Consider the following 6,000-nt stretch of genomic DNA (forward strand, 5'->3'; position numbering starts at 1 on the left):
TTTTTCTAAAGAGAAGGTTTATGCCTTCCAACATATTATTATAAGGGGTCAGTCCCAGGCTCCAAATTTAAGAAGAATGTTACTGCAGTCTTATCACTCATATAGTTTAGGCGGCCCTGAATAAGCAGGTCAGTCCATCTCTCCTCAACTCTCTTTCTTTGCATTCACTGGTGCGGGATTTGGGGGAGATCACATGACTTGCAATGTATCACAAGCATAGATGTCAGACTTGCTCTTCGCACAGCCCTTAATGCCTTAACCCACGTTTCCCTGTCAAGTAGGAGTCTCAGGTCTCGGCTGCCATTACTGGGTCCTGTAGGAATATCCTCTTTGCCCTGGGAAACAGGCTCTGGGGTGGCCTTTCCTATCCAAACAGACGTACCAGAGAGCTGAATGAAGACCTGACATTTTCCTGGACTAGGGAAATACTGCTTCTTCTCATAGGCATTTTTGTGTTTCGTTTCTTTTTCTTCTTGTTCCATTGCACTCAATTCCAGAAGTGTGAGTGGGTTTTTTTGTTTGTTTGTTTTGTAACATAGGTGGACATTACCCTGAATCTAGAACCTAAAGGCAGCTCTTTATTGTAGTTGTTTTTCTGGCTTCACCATCTCCTGGTTTTGTGACCCTGACTCTCTATTTCATGCTGTTGTACCTCTGTTTCCTTATTTGTAAAATGAAGGTAACAACCCGTATGTTGTTTTCTTACAGGGTTCTCGGGACAAGCGAATGAGATGACTGTGAAAACTCTTTTTGAACAGTAAGTTTCTAATAATATTAGCACATTAGATTTATTTTAAAGCTTTATTATAAAATTGTTTACACGGGTGGAGAAAACTACTTTGGACCCTTGATTTATATGAATAATACGACTCTTTGAACTGTTAGGAAACTTGGTTCTCCATGTAGCTCTGGGTAAGTTGAAAACCTCACCTAGTGATAGGAGGGTGGGTTGAGGTTCAGTGTTGGTATTTTGGGGGCTGGGAAGGAAAAGGCTTCTGGTTTGCTCATGATAATTTTGTGAATGTTTTGTTTTTTATATTATGGATAGGTACCTGTGATCTTATGACTATATATATAGGCTAGTTCTTATGTATTTTAGGAGACGTTAACTCTATAACTTTGGACTCCTGAAAAATATTTTTTGAAAATTAAATATATTGAGAATTGGGAAAACACTGTAAGCCCAGTTTTAAGCCATCTCACAAGGTTTTGCACTATCTTCTGTGGAAGGAGAATGTTAGTGACAACTGTGAATGGGGAACACACGGCAGCTCCCTTAGCAAAGATCCACTGTCCCAGCTTCCAAAACACTAGAAGAGTGGATTTGCTCCTTAGTGCCCACCAAGCAGCTTTCATTTGGCTTATTCTAAGAATTTTTTTAAAAAAGAGTATTGCTTTTTTAATAACATACTTGCATCTGTGTTGTATAATCATAAAATCTTGAAAGAAATATATTTATTAAATATAAGGGAAGTAGTAACCCAATGATTATTACCTCTTCATAGTGTTATCTCACCCATCTTGTTTGTAAAGTAGAGACACCTAACCCTCATTAATTCAGGGGCCACTGCTATATAATTTGCAATTATTGACCTGAATTGTTCTGAAGCTTACCTTTGCACTATCTTTGAAAAACAGACATTGTGAGATAATGGAAAAAATATATAAATGTTTATCCACCCCCAGTTCCTGGCAGAGAGCTCCTAAAACTCTTTCAATTTCCTAAGTGATAAGAGCCCTAAGAGCATCTTGTTTCAATACTTGGCCTTTGGTCCTGGTTCTGAACACAAAGTTCCTAAATCTCTTAGAATTTCCTGGGTGACAGAAGTGTCTGGTATTCTAATGAAGTGATTTTTGGTGGCCTCCTGGATAGCTTCAGGATGGGAGATGGTCCCCAGAAAGACAAAGGCATGATTAGAATCTTGGAACTTTCAGCCTCCTCTTCCATTCTCTGGGAAGGGGAGAGGGACTAGAGATTGGTCATTAATGTATGTAATGAAGCCTCCAGAAGAATTCCTGCAGTATGGGTTTCAGAGAGCCTCCTGACTGGTGAACATACCTGTGTACCAGGAGGGTGGTGCACCCCAGCTCCTCAAGGACAGGAGCTCACGTGTTCAGGACCCTTCCAGATCTCTCCTTGTGTGTCTTCTCATCTGGATGTCTCTCTGCATGCTTCGTTATAGCCCCTATTATATAATAAACTGGTAAATGTAAGTAAGTGTTACCTTGAGTTTGGTGAGCTGTTCTAGTAAATGATAGAGTCCAAGGAGAGGACTGTAGGATACTTCAGTTTGCAGCCAAGTCAAACAGAAGCTGTGCATCACCTGGGGACTACTTCTTGCAATTGCTGTCTGAAGTGAGGGGAAGTATTAAGGCTGAGCCCGTAGCCTGTGGGGTCTGCACTGACTCTGATTAGTGTCAGAATTGAATTGAATTGTAGGACATCCAGCTAATGTTGCAAAGAATTGTTTGGTGTGTGGACAGAAAATCTCCCATATCTGGTGTCACATGCATTTTGTGTGTGTGAGTAAAGGGGAAACAAGAATGATTTTTTTCCAGACAGATTTATTTCAGTGTTTTATATGGCACAACAATAAAGTAAATCTTACACAGAATAATTTTATATGTTTTTAAGAAAGATCGTATACGTTACTTATTTCCAGATAAGTATGAATAACACCAAGTAAATATGTCTTATTGATTAAAATAGTCCAGACTGGACTGCAATTTATCAACAACTTGTTTCCAGTTATTTAAAGCACTAAGAAAAATTCTATGTCTTAAAGAGAAATTGTGAGATTCTATACACTGAGTTCCCTCCTAAATAGTAAGAATTAGTAAAACTTGAACAGAGGAGATTTACATAAGCAGAGAATAATTTAATAAATGTCATAAAATCTCATATCAAAGTAATGCTAAACCAGAATAAGCTGTAAATAATGATAAAGTAATTTTATGTCTTGAACCATTAAATAAATGTTGGGATAAAGGAGAGCAACTCTTTATAAAATGTCTCATACACTATATATGTATGGTTTATCTAAGCCAATATTTTCTTTAGCATGGTTTTTCCCAACAGGCTAATTAGATAGTAGAGGAGGGGAGGAAAGAGTCAAGGAGGGCGAATGACTTGCCTGTTATATAGCCTCAGATCTGAGAGGAGTGAAGCTCTAAGTGAATTGTGCTTCCCATGTTAGTGAAGTATAAGTCTTAAGGGCAGTTGAAAAACTCTAGTTCTTGGATTCAGACAGATCTATATCAAATCTGGTCTATTTCCTAATGGTGATAAAATTTGAGAAGAGGTATTGTATTTCTTCCCTCTGCACTTCCTCTTTTTCCATCTTTAAAAAGGAGTTACTAATAAGAAACGGATGGAAGTTGGGTATATCAATAAAGTAACACAAGAAGATCTCTGGCATATGGTAGCCTGGCGATTGATAGATGTGCGGCGTGGTGTCGTGGAAGGAGCGTGGCTGTGCTTTGGATTTGGAGAGGTCTGACTTCCAGGTCTTGCTTTGCTGATTTCTCTGTTTGTGACCTTAGGCAAGTTTCTTCATCTCTCTGTAATCCATCTGTAAGATGCATACTTATTTGAATAAAATAAAATATACAAAAGTGATACATGATGCCCAACATATGGTAGATAACTGCATAAATAAATATTTCTATTATGCTAACCAGGCTGCCTCCACATCCTCACCTACACTTTATAATAAAATTCTACAACATGGTGGTATAGAGCAGTAATGTGACACTCTCACATTTTAATATGACTTATGGGAAAATGCAATTATTAAAATAGAAAACAAATAGTAAATTTTTCTGAACTGATAAAACTTCATTCTATGGTATTTGAAGTCTGGGAACTGATTCCTTGAACTGTATCCAGGATTGTATTCTCGGATCTTCTTAGGATTTTTCACCTGTCTTGGACTTAGGACATGAGTTTAGCTGAAGTAGGATCCTAGCCTAAGACTAGGATGGTGATTTCAGTCTGATTCAGAGTTCACAGTCTCCAGAATTTGAATTTCATTTTCCCAAGTTGGCTGTGAGTTTTACAGAATCCAGGAATCATAGAAATCCACTGTAGTTTGGCCACAGTAAATCTAATGCTGACTGTAACATCATAGTCACCACATTCCTGGGAAGATGACTCCTTTTTGGAGGTACTTGTAAATAATCTATTATAATGACACAAACATGTGAACATTCTTGGACAGTCCATAGTTACCTCATGCCAGTCCTTTCTCTGAACTATTTTAAGGTAGATGAGTTGTCTCCATTTAATTTTCACCCCAATCTTTCCCTTTTACATTCTTGTAATAAATATTTTAGGTTAAGTTTTGAATTTCTCTTTTAATAAGATATTCAGCATTCAAAAATAAATACAACCTATCTTAGACATAGTGTAGAACATCACTTCAAATTTATGCTCAGAAACATACAGCCAGTCTAAGTTAACTCTCAAAAAGCATTTAATAGTCTCATAAAGAATTCCATGATGACATCTACGAATCTGCTAGTAGTTCCATTGCTCACCTAATCCTTCTGCTCTTATCCAATCAGTCAACCATCCCATAGCTTGTCTGAGTCACTGCTGGCAGGACAGAGGGCAAAATCCCTTTCCTTCCAGTGTCTCCCATAGGTCTGTGTGTGTCAGTATATGGTTAGTGAGTGCTGACCAGACACCTGTCTCTGAGCTAAATCCTGGGGATTCCCCAATAAAATGGATAAAAAGTGGGAAAGAAATGGGTAAAAAGTTCCCTGCCCTCCAAGTACCTGCAATCTAATGAGAAGACACCTAGGAAAACTGATTAACTGGGCACACTATGACGCGTGACATGATGGTGGTACACGCAGGGTAGAGCGGGAGTTGGTAGTGAGAAAATGCAGACAGATCTGTCATCACAGAGGAGCTCAAATCAGTCTCTCTTTGATGGAGACTAAGGAGTCTAGAGTCAGACTAAAGGATATATTGTAAATACTATACATTATGTATGGTTATCAAGATTATTTCGTTAATCACATCCCTTCCATTTTTGAAATATACTTTGTATACTCCTCTTTTGAATACTTTTAGTTAAATAGGTAGATGGCTTTTAAGTTTTCTAAACTATGATCCACTCTGATAAATACAATGAAACCCAGCCCATGCATATATATTTTTGGGTAGGTATATACATACATTCATATGACACATTTCTGGGTGAAGAAATCTAATATTTTTCCATTTCATACATTTTAGTCTATTCTGTTGTTGATAACACCCAGAAGATTCCTTGTCACAACACACTGAATTTAACTTGATCTACTAATGGGCTGGGGTCTATAGTTCGGACACACTGAAGTAACGTGGCCAACCAGTTAAGAAGTTACATAGTGTAACAGGTGTCACAAGGAGAACATGTAAAGATGGCAAAGAAGGCTGGAGAAGGGGGGCCTGAGAAGCACATTAAAGGCAAGTCCTGGGTTATGGTCATTTTTTAGTCTCTGTATCATTTAGCATCCGTTGGTTCTTAATAAATGCTTGTTAAGGTAATGAAGCCGCATGAAGGTAGCACCCCTTACAAATAACCGTCCGGCACGGTCATTGCTTCTTGCGGCTACAACAGAGGAGACAAGTGCAGGACACGTGTGTCACCAGCCTTGCCTGCTCATGGCAGGCATTATAATGACGTCCTTTTCCTTTGAACCTCAGACCATTTCCCAACATAACGATGCAGGCAGCTGCTACCAAACTCCTGGATCTGGCGTGGATGATGAAATCTGCTTTAGGATATTCCTTTATAACTTTGTTTGTATGTTACTGACAGGTTGACCAAAGGCAGGTTTGCTCTCTGTCTCTCCTTGGACTCACACCTTCCTTAAAGGCAAACACAAGATCTCTTCATTCACTTCAGCTCCAGAGAGTGTCTAATATGATTTCTGGCACACAGTGGGTTCACATATTGAGATGATAAAAATTTGTTCTAAATAAATTCAATTCCACTTCCCCATCAA

This window comes from Vicugna pacos, chromosome 10, assembly GCF_048564905.1.
Source record: "Vicugna pacos chromosome 10, VicPac4, whole genome shotgun sequence".
Classification (NCBI taxonomy): Eukaryota; Metazoa; Chordata; class Mammalia; order Artiodactyla; family Camelidae; genus Vicugna; species Vicugna pacos.